General features: G+C 42.7%; 1 protein-coding gene across 4 annotated transcripts in view; it reads right to left on the bottom strand.

Moving 5' to 3' along the window:
- GNB4 (G protein subunit beta 4) overlaps nt 1-23,217 on the bottom strand; it is a 121,404-nt gene that overhangs the window by 37,932 nt on the left and 60,255 nt on the right. The window contains exon 1 of one of the 4 annotated variants that reach the window (XM_065556864.1): nt 22,005-22,069. The exons of 1 other annotated variant lie outside the window; for it this stretch is intronic. The gene's annotated coding sequence lies outside the window, so the exon portion shown is untranslated. Of the gene's footprint in view, nt 1-19,121; nt 19,249-19,849; nt 20,219-22,004; nt 22,070-23,217 lie in introns of those variants that run through there. 2 more of the 4 variants (XM_008170668.4, XM_065556865.1) reach the window with 2 other exon arrangements.

Raw genomic sequence — 23,217 nt, 5'->3', positions numbered from 1 at the left:
GTCACAGCTATTGTTGCACTTCTGTACATTTTGGAAGTGTTTTAAAATAATGTGCCTCCATTATAGCTCTGGTACAAAAACAGGAAACAATTAACCAACGCCTTTTAAGAGGAAGGATATTAACAGAACATATTTAAAATTAATATCAATTTCTTATGCAGATTTATGTATAAAATATTTTAAGGAAGAGCAGGAAGAAGGTATTCTGCACAAAATGTTTATTACATTTAATATGTACTCAGAGGAGGAAAACACAGGACAAGACCAGCTTTACTTATTTTTCCGGTCCCACAACATCCAGCCCTTCATTGCGTTGCTTCCCACTAACACAACTCCAGCGTGTACAGTATTGGTACATTTTTAGTACCACAAAACCCCACTAGAGTTTGGAACAGATTCACAGAGACTCTGGTAAGTCACTAAATAATGATTTTTTTCCCCAAAAAAACCTGCTTCATTCTGTTTAAGGGTACAAAAGCTTGAATTATATTTTAAAAAATTACAATCATGCTGAAAAAACTGATTGTGTAATTTGTTTCCAACAAATAACACTGAAACAGCTAGACACTGGAACGTTTGTATTGTGTTGCAATAGCTGCAGAGGTACTAAGATAGTAATTTGAACCAGATCCCCACCAAGAGATTAAAAGTACCTAGTTCTCCTTAGGACTTAGGTTTTAAATGTGTCTCTAAATCTTCAATATGCTTTTCATCAGCACACCAGACAGATACTCTGGTGACTAAGAAACTGTAGCTAATAGAGGCCTTTCAGCTGGACAGTTATATCAGACTCAGAACTCAACACAGATATAATCAGAATATGATTTTGCAGGATTCCTAATATATATGTGCAACTTGCAAAGTACAAGATAGTATATGCATAGATAACCTTCTGGTTTGATCCAGTTTTAGAGGAATACTGCACTACTTTCCAAGTCTGGACTTTGGTTTGGGAAAGGATTTTCCATGGAAGACAGATTAAATATGGCATAAAAAGTGACTAACAGCAGTCTGAAACATTAGCCAGACAGAATTATACTATTTTTATATATACAAACTATGGAAAAGTGATAAAACAAAATCCGAGCTAATCTTTGTCACATGCATAGTGGAAATATATTTAAGAATAGAAAAATTAGTAGCTGAATATTTTATGCACAAGAGGAGGGATATTTGAGTTTACTTTTAAAATGAAATTTGCTATCCTAAACCAAGTACATACATACATAAGAAGTCCTAGAAATTAATGTCTAAAGAAGGCTTTATTTCTAATCTATTTGCCTATTTATATTTGATTTGGGAAAGAATACTAGAAAATGGTAAACAATTTCAATATTAGAGTCTTACATAAAGTCCTGTATAAAAGTGTACTCTGAGAGGTGCCTTTAAAAACTGACATTTTAGCATTAGGTGTCTATCACCTTCATTTCAATTGTTAAGTAAAAAAAAGTGTGTTTTTTTTCCTCTCCTTACTGGCATCACTGCAAACTCAACTTGTGATCTAAAATTCAATTCTTCCTTCTTGTTTGCTCATCACCACATGTAATAACGTTTCTCCAGCGGAATTTAACAATCGTGTTGGTTACAGCAAGACAACCCAGCTCACTCACAGAGCAAGTTTAGTAGAAAGGTAGCAAAGAATGTTAGCAAACAGAAACAACTCACAACTCTGAAAACAGAGATGTTGATAAAGGTGGTGCTATTCAGTCACTTTTCTGAGCAAAACCTCAATTACAAGCCACATAATTAACTACTTGTATACTAGAACATTCAGATAGAGCTGGAAGTGACTCCAACAAATTTATGCTACTTAACAGAATAGAGCACTGCATCTGAAGTGACACTTAAATTATGACAGAAGCCATTTTGGTTTGAACTGATTTTCAACAGTAACAAATTAGGTTTGGGGTTTTTTTGTTTTTGTTTTTTTTTAAACACAAAAATGTAACCAATCCTGTGAGATTGTGGAGAACTATTCTCAAGCAAGTCTGGGGTTTGCATGCACACACAGCTAGCCAAGCAGCTCTTTAACCATGTATGCATGAGCATGCACTATAGAATGAGTGCAAAACAAACGTGCAAACAGGTATGCAATTTAAAACTGGAAGTCAGTTTCTACATTTTTTGCATATTGTACACAATATTAGAACAAAAATACATGTTTCATGTCAATAAAGTGACTGTTCACTTGCATATATGCAATTTCTGATATGACCATTTAATTTTGAAGAATAGTGACCTTCTTGTTTAGTCAAAGGGCAACTATAACATAGCCCAGCAGTACCAGCTACATGCATTTCACTGAAAGCAATGTACTACTATACAACAGTCATTTATAAAAAGAGAATTAGATGTTTAATACAAGTACTCTTCTACAACATCATCCCTCCCCGCCCTCCCGCACTCCCACTTCTATGGTACTGCTGTTAAAGCGAGGCATTATGCCGTTTGCATAATTATGCAGCTGGGAATTTTAGTATACAACTGTACCATCTGATACTGAAACAAGGGGATATAAACATTTGTCTTTTTACATATTACTGATTATCCAAATATATTGCCCTAAGTACCAACACTGATTTTGTTATGGGTTACAAAATAAAAAATACCTTTTTGGTCAATTATTTTCAAGGTTAAATCCACCAAAAGATTTTCGTAAATTAGACATTAGGCTTTTTGTTTTGACAAGTAAGTTTTTTCCTACATATTTTTCATCCCCCTTTTGTTTATGCAAATACATTACTAAATACAAGGATGCTGTAACTATTACAGCTATCATTTATAATTATTAAGCATTCCGATAGCTTCTCATCTGTCTTCTAGAATTATGTTTGCTCAAGCAGCATCACATCCTTTTCAAAAGGTCACTTAATTTTTCTAGTGTTAACAGAAGCTTTTCTGAAGGATAAAGGCTCTTCAGTGGTTTGCAAAAAATACTTCAGTATCACCTCTACTAAAATAAATCAGCAAAATCCCTTAAAGCAAGATGCTACACTACGTTTCAGAACTAGCATGGCACTGGCAGAGTGTTCTGGAAAATAAAGGTTGTGTTTATATAAGAAGAACCTGTACAATACTGTCAATTGTTAGCCTGAAGTGCAGGCAACCTTCTTGCCGAAAAATAAGGAGTCAGTTTCCTAATAGAAATTCTCTGAATAAAGCTTGTATTATGCTAAAAGGAAGTTTTAACTGAAGCTTCCTTACAGTACTAATTTATTTTACATGTATTGATGAAACTCTAGAAAGAAAAATTGTGATTTTAAATGTATTCCTGTTTCATTAATTTCTGAAATAGTTATTCAAATTCTATTTTAGCATTACTTGCCTGGTTATGGGAGAGAAGAGAGTCCATTTAAAATTTCAACCGGGGGGGGGGGGGGGGGAAGAGAAGAGAAATTCCATATATTGTATGCATCTTTCATTCCTTCAATATCTCAACAAAATTAAATAATGCATCACTTTCACCTAAGGCCTTGATTATATGAGAAAGTTACACCAGTTTAATCTTTACCTAATGTATGCAGACTCCTGTATGGCTGATGCTTTTATTTAGGTTTTAAAATGGCTTTTTTCTTTTCTTTTTTTTTATTTTTAAAGCTTTAAACCTATTCCTGATCAATTTTGGCTTTTATCTGGTATAAGTTAAGTTGATTGGGAACAGGTTTAAGCTAAAAATAAGGAAAAGCCATTTTTAAACTCAAGTAAGAGCATCATCCACACTAGTAGGCACTGATTTAGTTAAATCAATTTAAATTCATGTTAGGTTATACTGGCGAAACTTTCCCATGTAGACAAGGCCTAAGACGGGGTCGGCAACCTTTGGCACGCGGCTCGCCAGGGTAAGCACCCTGGCGGGCCGGGATGGTTTGTTTACCTGCCGCGTCCGCAGGTTTGGCCGATCACGGCTCCCACTAGCCGCAGTTTGCAGTCCCAGGCCAATGGGGGCTGCGGGAAGCGGCGCAGGCCGAGGGATGTGCTGGCCGCTGCTTCCCGCAGCCCCTATAGGCCTGGGACTGCGATCGGCCGAACCAGCGGGAGCCGCAATCGGCCGAACCAGCGGACACACCAGGTAAACAAACCAGCCCAGCCCACCAGGGTGCTTACCCTGGCGAACCACGTGCCAAAGGTTGCCGACCCCGGTCTAAGAGTTAAATCCTGTGACCAGACAGTAAGGGTGTTCCAGCCTACTTCAGATGTCACAATTAAATGCAAAAAGAGAGGATCTAGATTCTTGTTCCAAACATCTTAAGTCATACCAAACTGAATCATTTATACATAAAAAGGTTGGGAAAACGCTTATTATAAAAACATAACATGACTCAGTTCTTCAGTTGCAGCATGAGACAACTAACTTAACCATAAGTTTGAAACTTGCATTTTGAAAGAGTCACGTATGCCGGATCTCTTCTCTTTACTAAACTGTGAATCATACCCTATCATATGAGGGGGAAAAACGAAGCAGTTACCACATCTGTGGCCATCCTCTGTAGTTTCTATCCCAAGTGAAGGATCCGCTATGGCACAATAGACTATTTTTAAAAAAAAATCACCTGTGAACGGTTTTTGGTTCTGACAAGAATAGATAAATGAAAAAAAGGGAAGAGGGATAGAAGTTAAACTAGTACATGTACCCTGGGGTGCTTTTAAAGGTGTCACATCCTAATATCTTTTTTAAAACTTCAGGTTTTTCACCCATGAAAGCTTATGCCCAAATAAAGCGGTTAGTCTTCAAGGTGCCACCGTACTCCTTGTTGTTTTTGTGGATACAGACTAACACGGCTACCCCTCTGATACTTAATATCTAACAGGCAGGCACAGCTCACCCTGGTCTCATCTTAGCCCCTTCAGAAGAGACAGGGTGAGCTATCCAGTTGTTTGGGAGGGATCTGAGAGCCAGGCATTCAGGATGGTCAAGGAGCTCTAGACTCTGACAAGCAAACATACCAGTTTGAGAGGGAGAACCTGATGCCATTTTAAAAGCTAATTTCAGAGTTGAAAACCTAAATAGTGGCTCAAAGCTATTTAGTCTCTCCTTATGAAAGCGAGCATTTCCTTGCGGCTGTGTAGCCCACTAAAACCACCTCTCCCCTACAGCTATACATCTGAACTTCCCAATCCATTATTCCTCAAATCAAGTACTAAATCACAAAACAAGGAAAACAAAATATGAACTTCTTACAAAGAATATTCCCCCCCCCAGCCACATTTCATACATCTACAATAGAGCAATTCACTGTGTACTTGAAAACACTAATCAATTTTAGCTAAATTCAAACTATGAAAGATAAAATATATTTACACACTACAAATATATTAATACCAATATGCAACACAGACAGTTATATATCAACACTTAGAGCTACGAAATATGTCCAAGTCCCTTTGGCCCATAACTTTATGACGCAAATAAGTATTTCTGTGCTATTTCAGCTTTTACCAGCTGGCTTTTTTCTATTAGTGAGCATAAGAGGTATTTCTTCATACATCAAGACTCAAAATACATCATGGGTACGGTTTCTGAGGAATAATGTTTTGTGCAAAGTTAATTTCTAAATTAAAATCAAAATAGATTGAGACAAACTATAAAGATTGAATCATGGATGGAAGCTAATGCAGTACTGCCAACCTCAAGTGTTCAAAAATCATGAAATTGGCTTAAAAAGAATAAATGTATTATTTGTCTTCTGGTTTGAGCTTTCAGGGTACATTTGCTTTGCATTTTTCAGCTTTTCTCGGCAACCATTAGGGTGAGACTCGCAATCTCACAATTCCAGCCACTGGAGCTTTAATGCACACCAAACTATTGAAGAACTCATGATAAAACGGTGAGAATTGCCAACACTGGAAATTCCTTGATTAATTTAGCTATTTGCTTGGAACTCTGGACTTTCCACTTCCATCTTTTAAAGAGTTTTATTACCTTAGCTTACAAGCTGGCATGAAGTTTTTCCCTACAGTTTTTGGGAATGGAAATTTGTTCAAACTCTTAGATGAACAGCATTATCAAAAAAGTTGCAAATTTTTTTATTTATTTTTTTAAACTTTTATAGATATCTTGTGTACAGTTTTGGTCTGCTGCTACCAACCATCTACATCCATATAGCTGACTATCCCTGGTCAGGAATCATAGAATTGTAGCACTGGAAGGGACCTCGAGATGTCATCTAGTCCAGTCCCCTGCACTCATGGCAGGACTAAGTATTATCTAGACCAGGGGTCGGCAACTTTTGGCACGCGGTTCGCCAGGGTAAGCACCCTGGCGGGCCGGGCTGTTTACCTGCCGCATCTGCAGGTTCGGCCGATTGCGGCTCCCACTGGCTGCAGTTCGCAGTCCCAGGCCAATGGGGGCTGTGGGAAGCAGCGCGGGCCGAGGGATATGCTGGCAGCCGTTTTCCGCAGCCCCCATTGGCCTGGGACTGTGAACTGCAGCCAGAGGGAGCCGCAACTGGCCGAACCTGCGGACGCGGCAGGTAAACAAACTGGCCTGGCCCACCAGGGTGCTTATCCTGGCGAGCTGCGTGCCAAAGGTTGCCGACCCCTGATCTAGACCATCCCTTTAATGACTTCCCTTCCTTGTCTTCAACCACCTTAACTTTTACTGAAGTCTGGGGAATAGCACCATTTAGAGACTAACAGTATCCTCATCCACACAGGTGGACTTTTCCTGCTCACACAAAGCAGGAGAAGACACAATGCAATATTCCTCCATCCCACTTTGAATTTACCTGCTATATCATAGGCAGAAGTTTCTCCTCCTATAGTCCTGCCCATGTCTTGCTAGTAATATCTCTGTGACCTAGATTTTATTTTGGTGGGTTCAGAGCAGTAGGGTTTTTTTCTGGTCATTTTAGTCAGTGCTCAGTGGATTGATATTTGTTTTTTGTTTTAAAAACCAAGGAGTTCAGAAGAGGCAGACAATTTCTTGCCACAGATTCCTAAGTGACAGCTGGGATGGAGGTATGAAAGAGGTACTCAGCATCGACAGCTTTACACATCAACCCTCAAACTCTGATACTCAAAAGTAGGGCTGACAAATAAGTTCTGCTCCATCTTCTGCAGGGTCATGAGGAAAAATGAAATTTATTTGAAATCCATCCTGTAGGCTCCTCATACACTGGAAATTAAAATAGACTTATACAAAGCTAGAGGCAAAAACAGACAATGAAGGTTGAACTTAAAGCCTCAAGAAAAAAAAAAATCTGCAAAATCTTTATCTGAACTAAATAGTTCAAAAACATGGTTTGAGGTTTTGGTACAAGAATATTCTAGTGTGCAGGAAACAAAAAAAAGCTTTCAAAAATAAATAAGAACTCAAACACACAGGTATTTGGCCTCTAAAGTGGTGTAGAGGGAAATTTCATAAACTAAGGAAGACCACTGTGACTCAGAAATATGAGCCTACCCTTTAAATTAGTCAATTTTTCTGTGTTAATCTTATTTGGTACCTCTAGAAGTTTTGCCTGTGAGGAAAGTTCTCATACCTTGAGTAAAGGTCTAATTTCTTTAAACAAAGTTTTCAAAATTGAGACTTGACACACAAAGCATTCCTGCCATGAGAAAAGAAGTTTTACAAGAAGTTTATACCCCTAATTAGGCCAGGCAAAGAAAGCTAGAATTACCACTGCCGATGAACAAGATAACTTAATTGAAGACTTATTTCAGAACTATCGCTCCAGACTTTTAGACTGTGTCTCCACTAGCCTTTTCTCTGCCTACATTTGCCCAACATTGCTCCCACAGGCGGCAGCACTAGTGCAAACCAACCAATTTTAACCTTTGTCTCAGCTAAACATATCCAGAGCAGCCCCAGACTATCTAGTAGTTGAAGTGTTAAGCAGCCACCTGCCTTTATTGCGACAATAGTAGACCTTAACCAATGGTAGCAGGAAAAGGAAATTTTAGGAAGATGTTAGTGTAGACACAGGCTTACTTTATAAGATTATTATTACTGTTTCTCTTCTCATGTATGTTTTGTATACTTTTTACTGGTCAAGATTTATAGGCTAGGGAATGCTAAAGAGGTTTCACTGTGAAATTTTTAGATTTAAATAGGTTATTCACACTTCTTGTTCTAGTTATGTCAATATGCAGGGATCCAAACATCCATTCACCCACACTCAAGCGGGAAACTCTCTAGTGAGCATGATGACATCAATTTCTGCAGATGTTCAATTTCATGCAGCTGCTGTTTGGGAAAACTATGAGCAACAGCAAACTTATTCACATGGGAGAACGAGGATGAACTTATTCACAGAGGAGAATGACCCAAAAAAACAGAGGCTGGGAATGGGTGGAATAGCAGACATATCTTTCTTCCCTATATCTTTGCAGCAGCCAGGAGGTTCTGAGGGAAGGAGTAGAGTATTGCTGGGAGAAGCAAGAGCTCTGTTACTCAGGAAGCTGTGTAGCTGGAGGAAAGGAGACAAAAGTTTCTTTTACTTTCCACCAGCTAGAGGAAACTCAGATCTGGAAGCTTCCTGAAGGAAGCTTCAGATCTCTCAGGCCTTGGCTACACTTGGAATTCACAGCGCTGCTGCGGCAGCGCTGTGAAGCGCAAGTGTAGTCGCGCCGCCAGCGCTGCGAGAGAGGTCTCGCAGCGCTGTATGTACTCTACCTCTCCGAGGGGAGTAGCCTGCAGCGCTGCAGGCTCTGATCACACTGGCGCTTTACAGCGCTGCACTCGCTGCGCTCGGGAGGGGGGGGGGGGGGGGGGGGGGAGGGGGCGTTGTCACACCCCTGAGCGCAGCAAGTTGCAGCGCTGTACAGCGCCAGCGTAGCCAAGGTCTCAGACACTTACTACACAGATACTGTTATGGAAGTCAAAGACCCCAAGCAGGTTCTAGGAATTCCCAGAGCCTTCCAAGCAGCTGGGATGGGGAATCTCTCTCCTGGAATTCCCCTTAAAATTTGACAGTACCCCCCACCCCATCTTGAACTGTACCTTTGGACAGTAGGTATCTGGTAAAAAGAGAAATTATATAAATTTATATATTCTAACCTTGTATCTAAACACTTTCAATTGCAGAAAAGTAGCTATTAGCCTAACTTTTTCTAAGATGGGTGCACTACCATTTCACTAAGATTGTCGGTAACATCCAATTTCCCCTCAACTCAACTACTGTGTACAACTAACTCACTTGATAGGCCACAAATTAGCATGATTGCTTGCATAAAGATGACAGGAAGGATGGCCTTGTGGTTAAGATACTCCAATCTGAGACTCAGGTGATCTGGGTTCTATTTTAGATGTGCCAAAGATTTCTGGTGCAATCTTGAGTAAACCATTTAATCTCTGTGCCCCACTCCCTATCACAAAGGGCTGCTTTAGGAGTTTAAATTTGTTAATGTTTAAGATATTCTCAGGTCTTATGGCAATGAGCTTCATAGAAATGCTTATTAATTACAAATATTTTGAAAAAAGGCTGCAGAAAACAAAACAGTCCTTTCACAACATTCCTTGCATCATCTAAACAAAGTATGAATGGACATAGTAAAACGTTACATGCAATTTTTAATGTTTGAATGGGTAACAGTCATCTGAGAATAAAAAAAGAATAAAAACCATTTAGATAGTATTCTAAGTTTTAGTAGACCAACAACTTTTTAAAAGGAAGTGTTATGGTTTCTTGTTTCAGAAAAGAGTCACATTACAAGTATGATTACTATTTTACATTCTAAAAGGAGACCTTTTGGGTTTGATGCTGCAAACCTTTAATCACACAAGAAAAGAACTCATAAGGAGTCACCAGACTGGACACGTAAAGACTGTAAATTCCAAGGATTCTGTCTTTGACATGACAGAGCTCACCATCAGTTCTTAAATAATATAATAAAGTATTGTTCTGTAAAGATAAATAAAGCTAGCTACAGTGTACTCCAATCGATTTCAAAGAAGATTACTTCCACCTTGAAGAAGCTAAGTTGAAATGTCATGTTCCTAACTTATAAAGCAAGAAAAATCATGAAGTTGTAGTAAACTGGTTTTTGAACTTCTGCATTTAGGACACGTCACACGTTTAGGGAAAACATGCATCGTATCCATATAATCTTTGCTCACACTAGTTTTGATTTACATTAGCTTCTCAAGCATTTTGTGGGCCGTGATTTTAGGAAGTCTTGAGCACCCAAAACTCCAACTGAAATCAATGGGGTCTGTTAGTGCTCAGCACCTCAGAAAAATCAGGCTCAGCACATTATTTATTAAAATAAATGTTATTATGGTTCATACAGGAACTGTATTAGAATAAAACAACGTCCTTGCATCCTGCCTGCAGCAGTGGTTTGTACATAATGCTTCAGAACGTGTAGGACTCTCAAACCACTTACTATAATAATATTATAAAGTCAACCATAACACCCATCTAGTTCTCCCACTCAAACACCACAGTAAATGAATTCTGGGCTCTCCCCCTAATCCCTAAATTATTTACTTTTGGTATTTTACTCACATGCCCATTAATGAATTTGAGATCCCCCACTTCAAATGAAAAAAAAAAAAAAAAACTACCCATCAAATGAATATTGGGACCTGCTGCCTCTTTGCAGGGCTCTGGGATATGCAGGATGCCCTTAGCCTCCCAGCAACACTTCTCCCACATACACCATTGCTTTCCCTCTCCTTCAAGAAAGGCATTAAGGACTCCACTTCTCTGGTCTTCCCTTATCTCCTCTCCAGAGGAGATGCTGCATCAGCACTACTCCTTCTCTCTTGTTCTGCAAAAGGACAGTAGCTCTTCATGCTCCACTCTCTCCCACCTCTCCTGAAAAAAAAGTAAGCAGCTCAGAGACTGCTCGGCTTCCTACCCCCAAATATTATTCCTAAAATATTAAAGGAGCAGCAATACTTGGACTGCTCCACTGCTTGTTCCCCACCCCCAACACACAGAGCAAAGGAGCCAGGAGCCCCTATTCTAGTAGGGCATGAGGCAAAATACGTACTCCCTCTGGACAAATGAGTTTTTCCATGCCATGACTGACCCTTCTTGAATCCTGACAGTTACCTAGGCATTCATAGCACTGTCACACTGGTCTCTGAGAGCTACAGTTTTAAAATGCAAAATATTTTGTTTTTAAATTAGGGCTCAGCTATTGTTGTTGAATTGTTTCAAAATTCTTGGATTAATCCCACCAGTCTTAGTGACTTACTGCTGTTGAAGATTTCCACAAGTTTTATACCTCTGACAGCAGCAACTCACTGCCACTATCCTCATGATATACATTTTCCCACAAACTTCTGTGATAAGGGCAAAAATCATTTAGATTCTCCGCAATTTCCTCAATCTCTTTGCTAAATTATGATGTATAGAGTAACAAGAGTCACTCTGACTTCCTGATGTACTTAAAATTACAAATAATCCTTAAATTCTATTTTGCAATAAAAATGCCCTTTTATAAATAAAGCAACCATCACTACAGAATAAGAAGCTCCATGGATACGTCATCTTCAATGAGGGTGGAGGCAGCGCAGCCACAGAGCTTCCTGCAGTCAGGGGAGGTTCCCAGAGCAGTGTTGCGTTTACAATGGTGCCAGTGGCGCCATGCCCATGCTCAGAAGGGGCCCTGGCCAGCTTGCACCCCAAGGCCCTGTCTGCCCACTGGCTCCTCTCCGCCCCTCACCCACCCACCGCACGCTCCTCTAGGCCCGCCCACCAGCCAACCAAGGGCTCCTCTCCGCTCCCTGGCTGGACCCCAGTGCAGCTCCAGAAAGGATCCCAGCAGTGTCTGCTGCCTGCCACCTGTGGGGCCCCGCCTGCCTCCCCAGAGCCAAGCCGCCTGGGAGTAGGGTAGAAGCCGACCCAGTCTCAGTCAGGAGGGAGAGGGTACAGTGTGAGGGGCATGGCTGGGCCTCTCCAGGCAAGTAGGTCCTGAGGGAACCCAGCTCAGGCAGGCCCTGCTTCTCTGCCTGGCTGATTGCGCTGCTCCCGAGGGGCTGGACCGGAGTGATTTCCTGCCCCAGGACCAGCCCAGGCCATACTGCCAGCTCAGTCCACCAGACACAGTCACCTCCCAGCAGGGCTGATGAGTGCGGCTGGGGCAGAGGGCAAGGCACAGGGGGGTCTCTGAGGGGATGGGGGGACGCTGGGCAGTAAAGGATGTTTGTGTTTTGGGGTGCCAGACAGTGGGGGTCTGTTGGTGCATCACTGGGCAGTGGGGAAGGTCTGTGTGTGTGTTGATGTGCTGGACAGTGGGGGGGGGGGGGGTCTGCGTGGAGCGCTTTGTAGTTGTGGTGGTGAGGTTGTGGGGAAGGACACTAGGCGGTGTGGGAGAGGTGTGTTTAGGGGTGCTAGTAAGTGGGGGCTCTGTGCGGAGTTCGGAGCAGTTGCAATGGGGGTATGGGGTGGTGCTGGGCATTTGTGGTGGTGGGGTGCTGGGCATAGGGGTCTCTATGAGGTCTCTGAGCAATGGGCGCTGGGGATAGGGAGTCAGGGAGTATTGGGCAGCGGGGTCTGTGTGGCACAGCATGGGCCCGCCCCCAAGGAGTAAGGGCACACTGGCAGCACAGGGCCGGCCGGGCTGGTGTGCATCTGGCAGCTGACGGTTTGTAAACAGTGCCCTCGCACAGGGCTGCACCGAGCTCCATTGCCCCAAATCAGCCCCTTGCTCTAGGTACCGACCTCCCCACACCATGCTCCATTGCCCCTCTGGGGGCCCACATATATGTTTGGTGCTGGGCCCACAAAAGGTTAATCCGGTCCTGTCCCAGAGTTGCGTCTGACCCAGGCCCAGCCCATGCAGGGGAAGAGGAAGTCCCAACCCTCCCTAGCCCTACTGGGACTAGCAGCTGGAGCCCAGCTCACAGTAGGAGGCCCCCAGCTGGTGTGGCCCCCTGCCCTTCCCCAGCTTCAGGCTTGGGATTAAAGGGGTCTGGGGCTGGCTGGAAAGGGAACCATGGTGCTCCCTGACCATGGGTGGTCATCCACTTATAAGGCTGGCCCTGCCCCGCCAAAAAGTGACGACCCTCCCCCCCGCCCAGGCCAGGCTACCCTCACTTCTGCACTACTGCTGGCGGTGACACTGGCTTTAGAGCTAGGCGTTGCCCAGCTCTGAAGGCAACATCCCTGCCAGCAGCAGTTCAGAAGTGAGGGTGGCAATCCCATGACCCCCCTAAAATAGCTTTGTGATCCCCCACAACTCCCTTTTGGGGCAGGATCCCCACATGTAAACATCTGAAACAAACTATTTTTAAAATCCTATGACTGTGAAATTAACCAAAATGGACCATGAATTTGTTAGGGACTTACTCATATCATATGTCTGTCTATACCGCAATTAAAAACCTAGGGCCAGCTCATACCAGCTGACTAGGACTTGGGCTAAGGGCTGTTTAATTACAGTGTAGATGTTTAGGCGCAGCCTGGAGCCCAGGATCTAGGGCCCTGCAAGGTGGGAGAGTCTTAAACCTCAGGCTGTAGCCTCAACATCTACACCACAATTAAACAGCCCCTTCGCCCAAGCCCTATGAACCTGAGTCAGCTGGCACAGGCTAGCCATGGATTTTTAATTGAAGCGCAGACATAGTCACAGAGCACATTATAGTAGCCAAGACTTAAGGAAGTTAAAACAGGTGGCACCTGGTAAGGCCTACATCCTAAAGGACAAATGTACTACATTCTAATATGGCATCACTTGGGCTGAATTTCTATTTTGTAAAGGATATTTTTCAGCTGAATAAATCCTACATTCTAAAGAACACATACAGAAGACAGATCTCTACGCAAAAGAGCTTACGTTCTAAGGCCCTGGTTTTGCCTCCTCCTATAGGAGGCACCAAAGTGGAACTTAACAAAAGAAATTTCCATGAGATTCTATGCAAAATTCAATCCCAAGTTGTTTGTGACCTCCTGCACTGTGGACAAGACAGAACAGGCCACATGGGGTACCTGTAAACCCTGTGAATCAAAGGTTCTATAGTAGGCCAGAATCACCCATGCAGAGATTCTGTTTCTAGTATGTTCTGGAGCCCTGAAGCCTGCCTACTCCTTGAGAGCAGAGCTCAATCTGAACTGCACTGACAGGACCATTCCCCACCATGGAGGCTGTCCATGGAAAAATAATACAGCTGCCAGTTTTATGACTTTACACTGGGAACTCTACAGACCTGGTATAGATGGAGGGGGAAGGATAATTCATATCCCCATGGCCCTCCTCTCATTATTCTTGTGAGAATCACAAGAGAATCATCCACTGGGTCCAAAGATGGTGGATGGAGTAGTGGGAAAATGCTGCTGCAGAGGCAGCTGACGTCTCCTTTCTGTGTAGGAGGAGCATGATCAGTATGCAGAGGGTCCTGTCCACATATAGATCAAGGGGTACAATATGGGCCTTAATGTCTGAAAGTTAGAACACGATTTTAATTGCTTTGGGTCAGAATGCCATGAGGTACTGGTAAACAGAAAGCAGTGGTAAACATTTTAAAAGATATATGCAATTGTGAACTATTTAATGCACTCTCTTCAGTAGTAGCTCAAGACTTGGGGAAACATATCTAGCTGCACAGATTTGAATCTGTCATAACATGATTGAGAGTTTTTAGTCCAGGAGGTTTTTAAAACAGCATGGCAGCCAATTTTTGCTTTTTTAATATGGAGTATCTTGTATTTAGATTGCACTTTTTAGTCCCAAAACTTCTATATACACAAGTTATATCACTTATAATTCATGTCTTGGTTGGTATTTTTAAGGGGCAAACTGTTGAAGTAAATGTTACTCTTTGTCTGCAAATTAGGTTTCCTGTAATTTTATACCCTACTATGGACACCTGGGCAAGAGGAAAAAGATATGCATGCTACCAGCTACTCGATAAAAACTATTCTTTCTATCCTCTGAGGATCCTGAATCTTCCTCCTCTTTGTGGGATGAGAAAGAGTCCAGTGGCTCCTGCATTTTATCATGATGGGCCTATTTGCCCATTGAAAATATAGAAGTAGAAGGTGACCATCAGGAGTTGCTCCTGGTTCCTCAACCTCATTTAAGAAGCATGTTAAAACTAACCTCAATTTTTATTTGTAAGGGATCATATTAAATGGAAATTTAAACTTAAAATTATAGTTTTTGATACTACTTTAGAATCGCAGTGCTGAACTCTGCATAATTAGCCTGAAGCAGTTGCCTTGTGCAAAACGTTTATGATTAAGACTTGTCTGAGATCCAATATCTGAAGTAGGTGGGGGGAAGCAATGGCTTCTTCAAATTGGTGAACAAAGTTTGCCTGAGACTAAATTCATGCTCTAGATAGGGCAAAAGAATCTCAATCTTTTAATTGGGACATTTAACTGAGCCATAAATAATACTTGTCCTGCCATGAGTGCAGAGGACTGGACAAGATAACTTCTCGAGGTCCCTTCCATCCTACGATTCTAGGATTCGTCCCTCTCCTTTCTAACTCTTCGCAGACATTTCACCCAGTGACACACAGCAGGTATATTAATAATTGAATTAGGGCTTGTCTACATTGGCACTTTGAAAAAACACATCCCTGAGCGCTGCAAGTTTCAGCGCTGTAATGTGCCAGTATAGACAGTGCACCAATACTGGTAGCTGCGCCCCTCGTGGAGGTGGGTGTTTTTGTTTGTTTTGTTTTGTTTCTTTTTTTTTTTTTAAAAGCGCTGGGAGAGCTCTCTCCCAGCACTATGCTGCAACTACAAAAGGCGTGTTGCCAGTGAAGATATGGCCCTAAGATATGTTAACATTTCTCAAACTTTTGAAAGTCAAGTCCCTCTTCAGAAAAATGAAACCAATCCCTTCCCCTGCCCCAAAAATCCTACCATCTGTGATTAAAGGCCTGCCCATATTAATTTTTAGTTCTGTTCTTCTACCTCCATCCCCAGTCCTTCTAGTCTCATACTTCGGCAAATGTTAGTGTAGATCTTCATAATGTGATGCTTACTATCTCTGATGAGCTGTAAAATAACACTCACATTTAAAGTATCACTGACATCTGACTTAGCACTCAATGAAATGAACAGGGCAGTTCAAACTTCAAAGCATTTGTTTCAGGCTCTCTGCAAACTCAAGACACTGCAGCATGGTTTACATTCAGAGCACCTTTTGAAAGTTCTCCATAACAGAAGAGATTTTTTTTTTTAAATGAAAACTGAGACTTTATAGAACAGCACTGCTGTATGTAATCTGGAAAGTTTTATTATACTCTCTACCATACTCAATATCAGATATCACAAAATTTCATTTTCCCTTAAACAGTATACATTTATGTGTTCATGATTATTCAATTAGTTCGGTTTAGCATCTTTCACACAAATCTTATCACAAAACATTAGGTTGCAAAACACAGAAGTTTCACACACACGAACACACACAGATAAGTATACCAAACTACACCGCTACCTCGATATAACGCGACCTGATATAACACAAATTTGGATATAACGCGGTAAAGCAGTGCTCTGTGGAGCAGGGCTGCGCACTCCGGTGGATTAAAGCAAGTTCAATACAACTCGGTTTCACCTATAATGCAGTAAGATTTTTTGGCTCCCAAGGACAGTGTTATATCGAGGTAGAGGTGTATATATTTGAAAAAGATGATATAAGGGACTCAAACCTAATCTGCCGTATGAAGAAGAGGGGATTCATTTTTTGGTGGGCTCTAAAGAGAGAATTTCTAAATTGTCCAAGATCACTGTAGTGTTATCCATGCTTTATAAAAAAAATAAATTAAATTCATTCAGGGTTTGCATTAACCTGTCCACTGATATTAACAAGATTAAGTGTTCTGAAGCACACACACAAAAAAAGCTCTGCATTAGCATTGTACCTCTCTAGGTAAATGTTTATGCTGCACAATAATGAACGCGTCAAATGTCACTTCACCACAGACACTGGATTTACCACCAATTTGACAAGGCTTTTTGAACTGACTTCTAAAATTAGAAGCATCAAATCAACTGACCCTGCCTTGGGACTTATTTAAGGGCCTGCCAGATTTACGGTTTTGGCAGAGAAGACCGTAACAACTGAGTAAGATTTACAATATGGTGTACAGGTTTTACATTTATTTCCAATATCACCTTTACAATTTTTACAGTCATACAGCTTTGTAGCATTCCTTAAAGATGTAACAACCTTTCTTACAATAGTGCTACCCAATGTACACAGCTCTACAGACCAAACATATTTTTTAAGTTTTTCCAGGGAGACTTCTAAGAATCACAATAACAATCCCAGTTTTTCAGAATTCAGGAGAATGTGACAGACAATCAGACAAATTAAACAGCAGATAAAGCTATCTAAGGAACATGAAGAAAGTTTGGATAATGAAAAGGCTAAAACTAAGTATACATAATTAAATGTATTTAAACACTGTGGCCAATAATCTAGTATTTAATGACCTGATCATTACTCAAGAAAACATCCCAAGTCCCGAAAATCGTGCTAAACAGGAAATTTGGTAGCGTGCTCTGGACCTCTGACATAAGGATAGGATTTTCAATATACAGCTAATTTTGAATCTCAAATCAAGGCTTTCATAATTTGCATGTGTAATTATACAAAATGTGTGTACTTCAAATATGTATTTATGAGAACTGGGGCAATACTTTCACTGGTTTAAAAACAACATATTATACACCTTAGGGCTTTTTTCAATTTAAATTTAAATTTTGTCATACTACTAGTCTCATATTAAAGAAATACTAAAACATTTCTACATAGATTTTCACCATTTGTTTTTAGTCTGTTCACATACTTTCCCCCCAAATAAAGAAAAGGTAACCTTGTAGAAATATAAACTGACTGGCAAATAGCATTGTAGAGTTAGGTTGTGCATAAGCCTCCCACATGAACTGATTGCAACAAACACTAAAAATGTACGTCTCGTTAAAAGGATTTACCCAACTAAAAGTGCACCTTTTATCAAGATTTTTTTCTTACTGCAGGCCAGGACTGCATATGCAATTCCTAGTGAGCCAACTGGGTACACCAGCATTAACTAATAGCACTACTAACATATGGCTATATATCTTTTTGCATCACTCTCAACATATCTAATGGAATTCTGTGAGCAGACTTTCCTTTTTCCACTCTCCCACTGTGAACCTAAGTAACTCTTCAGGAGACTGCCCTATCACAGCAGGGCAGGCAAGAAACCTCTTTTGGATTAACACAAGTAGCACTAAAGCAGCATAACTTTCAATTTGCGGATGCTCAACCACATGGCAGGTTTTTGACAATTTTTTTTTCCAATTTAGACCAAACCAAAATTTCCTATGACCTTTTTACAAGATTCAAAATCTTGGGCATCTATATTTACTTTTATCCCTAAGAGAAGACCAAGTTTCTGTGGAAGAAAGGAATTCGGTTCTAAAATTTAACAACATATCTCAATAGCATTGATAAGTATAATACACACATGCCATTTAATTAACCAAAAGGAGCTGCAAGCACTTTTCCTGGAGACATGAAATGATACTTCAAGATTTAGCACTATGTTATAATCCCCCCACAGAAAAAAAAAAAAGTATGGGGTTCCATTAGCAGATTATACTTTTGCTAAATGCAAAAACACAAATATAAGTCACTGTCTTACATTTCAGGCAGAAAGAAGATTTCCCTATCTATTCCAGACATCTAAAAATAGAAATTGGGTAATAGGAAATTGATCTGTTACTGACAATGAAATGGGTAGGCTTAGCTGCTACTATTGATGTGACAAAGCCATTTTCAGTACCATTACTCAAAGGGTGCTATACCCCATCTGCATCAGCAGTCACATCATTATCAATACTGAACCCATTATTGATAACCATGGTCAGCAACATGGCAATGACTTCCTAGTACAGAGTGGGTCCCCAAGCCAGAGGATATTTTGTTCCTCCAATCTACGTGTTTCTCTGATTAACATTAACGTTAAATATAACACACCATAACACTTCAGTCTGCAGTTCTGAAACCTTTCCTACCCAAGGATGTCAACAACAAACCAGTTATTGCAAGGAGCATGAAACGCTCTGCTTATGCTTCAGGGAGAGGAGCTTCAGGCTGCCTGTTCTAGAGAAAAGGAAGGCCTTGTACAGTTCAGCCCCACTTCCTACCCCACAGAAATACAGGGTAAGGTCTGGAACACTTGGGGTCTCTCACATTGATGGGGTTTGAGTAACCCCGCTCACCTGCCTTGAAACGTGTCAATTGCTTTAGTGGCATTTGGCTTGAAAGACCCAGAGACCACACGATCCTTCTTAAAAAACACCCTCGCCGGGGCTGGGCTTCCCCAGCGCCACGGATCCACTTCGCTCCTCCAGGAAAATGAGTAATTCAATACAACCACAACCGCAGCCTCCCTGGACACCGGAGGCAGTCAGCGCTTCGGCCCCCAGCTCCCCGGGGCGGAGGAGGGGGGAGGGTAGCCTGCTGCCCTTTGGGTCACAAGACAGGAGGGCGCCGCGCCTGTCTCTCGAGACAAGGAGACTCCCCACTCCCTGCCCACCCCTGGAGGGAGGCTGCCCGCCAGTCGCCCCCCGCCCACCAGCCTCCTCCACATATTATTCAGAGGAGCAGCCCCAGCGGCCGCATCACCCCCAGCATCAAGGGGATCCTCCGCCCGCCCCCCGCCCGCCTAGGGGCCACACCCAACCCCCCCCCCCCACACACACACACACACTCACTCTCCCCTTAGGGGCCGCCACATCAGCCCCCCCTCCCAGCTCGGGGCGCCGCAGCCCCTCCGCAGGCCTCTGCGCGCGCACCACACCAGGCCCGGCCACCGCTGGGGGGAGAGGGGGGACAGCAGCCGCCACCACCGCCCCGCCCCAGCTGGCAGCCCCCCTTGGGTCCTTGCGTGGGGAGAGTCGCTGCCCAGGCCCGGCGGCGGGCAGGGGAGGCCGCGGGTCCCGCTTACCTGAGGGAGCTGCCTGCCAGCCAGCCAACCGCGCTCCGGGCCGCTCCTAACGCCGGGCGGGACCGCGCATGGCCCAGCGGGCGGGGGGAAAGGAGGAGGGAAGACGAGAGACGGGGGAGCCGCGCCTTCCGAGCTGGGCGCCGACAAACCAGCAGCGCCTGCTGCGCCTGCCTCCGCTAATTCCGCCCGGGCTGCAGCAGCCGTTCCGCCCCCCCGCGCCGCTGCCGCAGGATGGTACGGCCCAAGGTGGAATAGTACAGTCCAAGGGGCGGGGCAGCTGCGGGGCACGGAGAGCGGGCTTTCTACTGGCAGTGGGCAGCCGCCGCCGCGTGGCCCGGCCGTGCGCGCGCGAAGCTGCGCCATGTGGCTGGGGGCTACTGCTGCAGGCGTGTGTAATGCAGCCCCTGCGGGCGTGACGGCGGGCCCCGCACCCGCGCGACACGTTTAATCCGGAGCGCCTCTCTCCCCCGTTTACAGTGGGGCGCGTCCCTCCCTGCACGTCACCCCTCCGGGGCTTCATTAATGCAGAGCGTCTACATGCGTGTTTAACGTGCCTCATGGCACAAACGGTTCAACGTTCAGCCCCACGGATAGTAACGGGCCTAGCAGCTCCGGGAGCATTCAATTAGGTAGAAGGGAGCTGGGGCCATGTTTATTCCACGCAGAGCACCTAGGGTGTTGTTGAAGGCATTCTACCACTGCGGGCAGTAAGTGTGGTGTGATGCTACACTCTTAATTTCATGCATAATTTACCATGCATATATTGGGCATGTTGAGGGTGATGACATTCATACAGCTCTTTAATAAGTTTAGGAGAGCTGTAGCAACTATATGCATGGGGGTGTAGACATGTCACTCCTAGGCTCTTAGCAAGACAAGGTGAGGTAAATATTTAGTGGACCAATTTCTGGGAGTAAGAGATATACTTTTGAGCCACACGGCACTCTCCTTCAGGTTAGGGAAAAGGTACCATATGCATGCATACACATTCAGTATATAGTAGGGAACCTCTCTAAAGGCTTTCTTTAGTGCACCATATCGGTCTTCTTTCATAGGGCTGGTGAAGAACAGCAACTACAATTTCACCTGTGCATCTAATGCATAACATCTACATGCAAGTTAAATTGGGTGGCTAACACTGAGCTGTAAACGTGTAAACAGATGCAGGTGAGCCAATAAATTATTTTCTGGCTCAGCACCCCATATAAATTTAATTTGCTACCTGGCATGTCTACTAAAGTACACCACAGCTGTATGCATTTGTAATTTTGGACACCATTCTAATATCTCATGAAAAATCCAAGTAAACACTTTATTCTGGGGGGGGGGGGGGACTCAGAAAACAGGGTGGAGTTGGTAGGAGTAGAATCCTCACTTCAACCAGAAATTAAGGCCTGGGGCATCCTCACAGCCCAGCCATATCTATCTACTGCTAGGTAATTCAAGGCGCAGCAACGTATGCCATGGTCACGCCCACATTCCTCCTCTCTGCGCTGATCTGCAGACATGGACCACAGACTTCCATGGCACCCAGGAGGCTGGGGAGTACCCATATGCAGATTTTACACCACTTTTGCCTATAGCAACTCTGTTTAAAGCTGTTTTGGCCATTGCATTGGCACATAAGCATCTCCAGCTTCACCCCTTAGCGTGAGAGATGCACCTAGATACATGTTAAGTGTGGTGCATATCTTATTAACAGTTGCATGCTTTTATTTCAGTGGGTATGACAATTTTTAAGGGCCATCATCAAACTGGTGACAGCCCCTCTAAATCTCTACATAAACGGTTAAGGAAATTCTATACAAAAGAAGTATTTACATATTGGCTGGGTTTGTAGATAGTTTGTTAATACTGACTGCACCATTTAACATTATCAAGAAAACTGCCAGGCACTGAGACTTTGTCTCCAGTCTGGGTTTCTGATGCATCATGGCAGTATATAATCTGAGCTTCCCTCTTGCCTTTAAAATATTCCCTCTGAACAGCAGCTGCAGCAACCACTGACCTAGCTTATTAAATGCAATCACTACATAAAATATTATGCACATTACAGGAGATTTAATACTTGCAGTTTCCTTTTGCTGCTGCCGATATTGCTTTAAAAATCCATCCAGAATGTCACAAAATAAATGCATCCCTTGTATTTACTCACACTGAAGCCTTGATTGCACAGGAGCAATTTCTTTCCCACTTTCCACTTCCCTCATGGACTGATCCAATGTGACAGACAGTTGCTATGGATTCGCATCTCTGACGTCAGAAGATTTAAAGAGAAAGAGCTCTTGGGATAACTCCAGAAAGGAGTATAATTAAGGATGGGATTTGAGAAAAGGATGTGACTAGAATAGGGTTTCTCATCCTTTTTCAAACCATGTCATCCCATTTATACACTTACAGCTGAGTTTTACAAAGATTTGGTATTGTTTTGCATCAAAACTGGTTGTTATGGGTTTGCAGGCCCTGAAGCTTGTAAAGTTTCAGATTCAATTGTAATGCACTTTGGCATGCTTGAATTTTGCATGAACTCATAGGCAAGGATGGGTTTGATGGGTTCATGTTTGCATGAAGTTCACACAAGTTGAGCAACCAGATGTGGCCATATGAGACAGTACTACGCATGTGACTTGTCCTGATGAACTTGAGAATTTGAAGTACAACACAAAGAACAGATTCAGAAATTTAATAGCTGTCCAGAGAGAGCAAAAATGCCTTTTAAAAAAAAACATTGCTGAACAGTTTTTGTGCCTGTCAACTGTTCACATGAACCAGTGTTGGTTCACAGACAAGCCCAAGTGTTATAGCCAACTCACTCTAATTTATATTCTCCTCTTAAAAGTTACTTAGGTTTAGAGGCAGCCCCATCTCCTTTACAAAAGGGAGAGCAGCGTTTTGTTGCCCGTAGTACTGTATTAGTGGGGAAATAATGCTCAGCAGTCTATTGAATTGTTTCTAACATGAATTATGTTTGCATAAAGCCTACGTGAGGTGGATATAAACAGTAAAACTGAATGAACTCCATTGCAAATACCAAAGGGAGAAGCTTAATTATCACCAGAACTGTTCTGTTACATCTGATGCCCTCCCATTAGCAAATAATACCTGTTGGGCAATAATCCCGCAATGTGAAACTAAAAATGGAGTTTATTTACAGAATTTTGAGACACAAATAGATTTGCTAAACACATGACACTGCATTTAAATTATTTTCTTGTATATTGATGATTATTTTGTTTCCCTAGAACAGGCCTTGATAGAGACTCTGGATATTAAGTGAGTCACAGAGCAAGAGGGAAACAAAAACAGGAGAAAAAGGAAGAGTAACGATTCTGTGATGTGACATGTATGATCTCAGGACAATTGCCACC

This window comes from Chrysemys picta, chromosome 9 (genome assembly GCF_011386835.1).
Source record: "Chrysemys picta bellii isolate R12L10 chromosome 9, ASM1138683v2, whole genome shotgun sequence".
NCBI classification, from domain to species: domain Eukaryota; kingdom Metazoa; phylum Chordata; order Testudines; family Emydidae; genus Chrysemys; species Chrysemys picta.
Note: the sequence above shows the minus strand (reverse complement) of the source record. Positions and strands in the feature narration are given on the sequence as shown.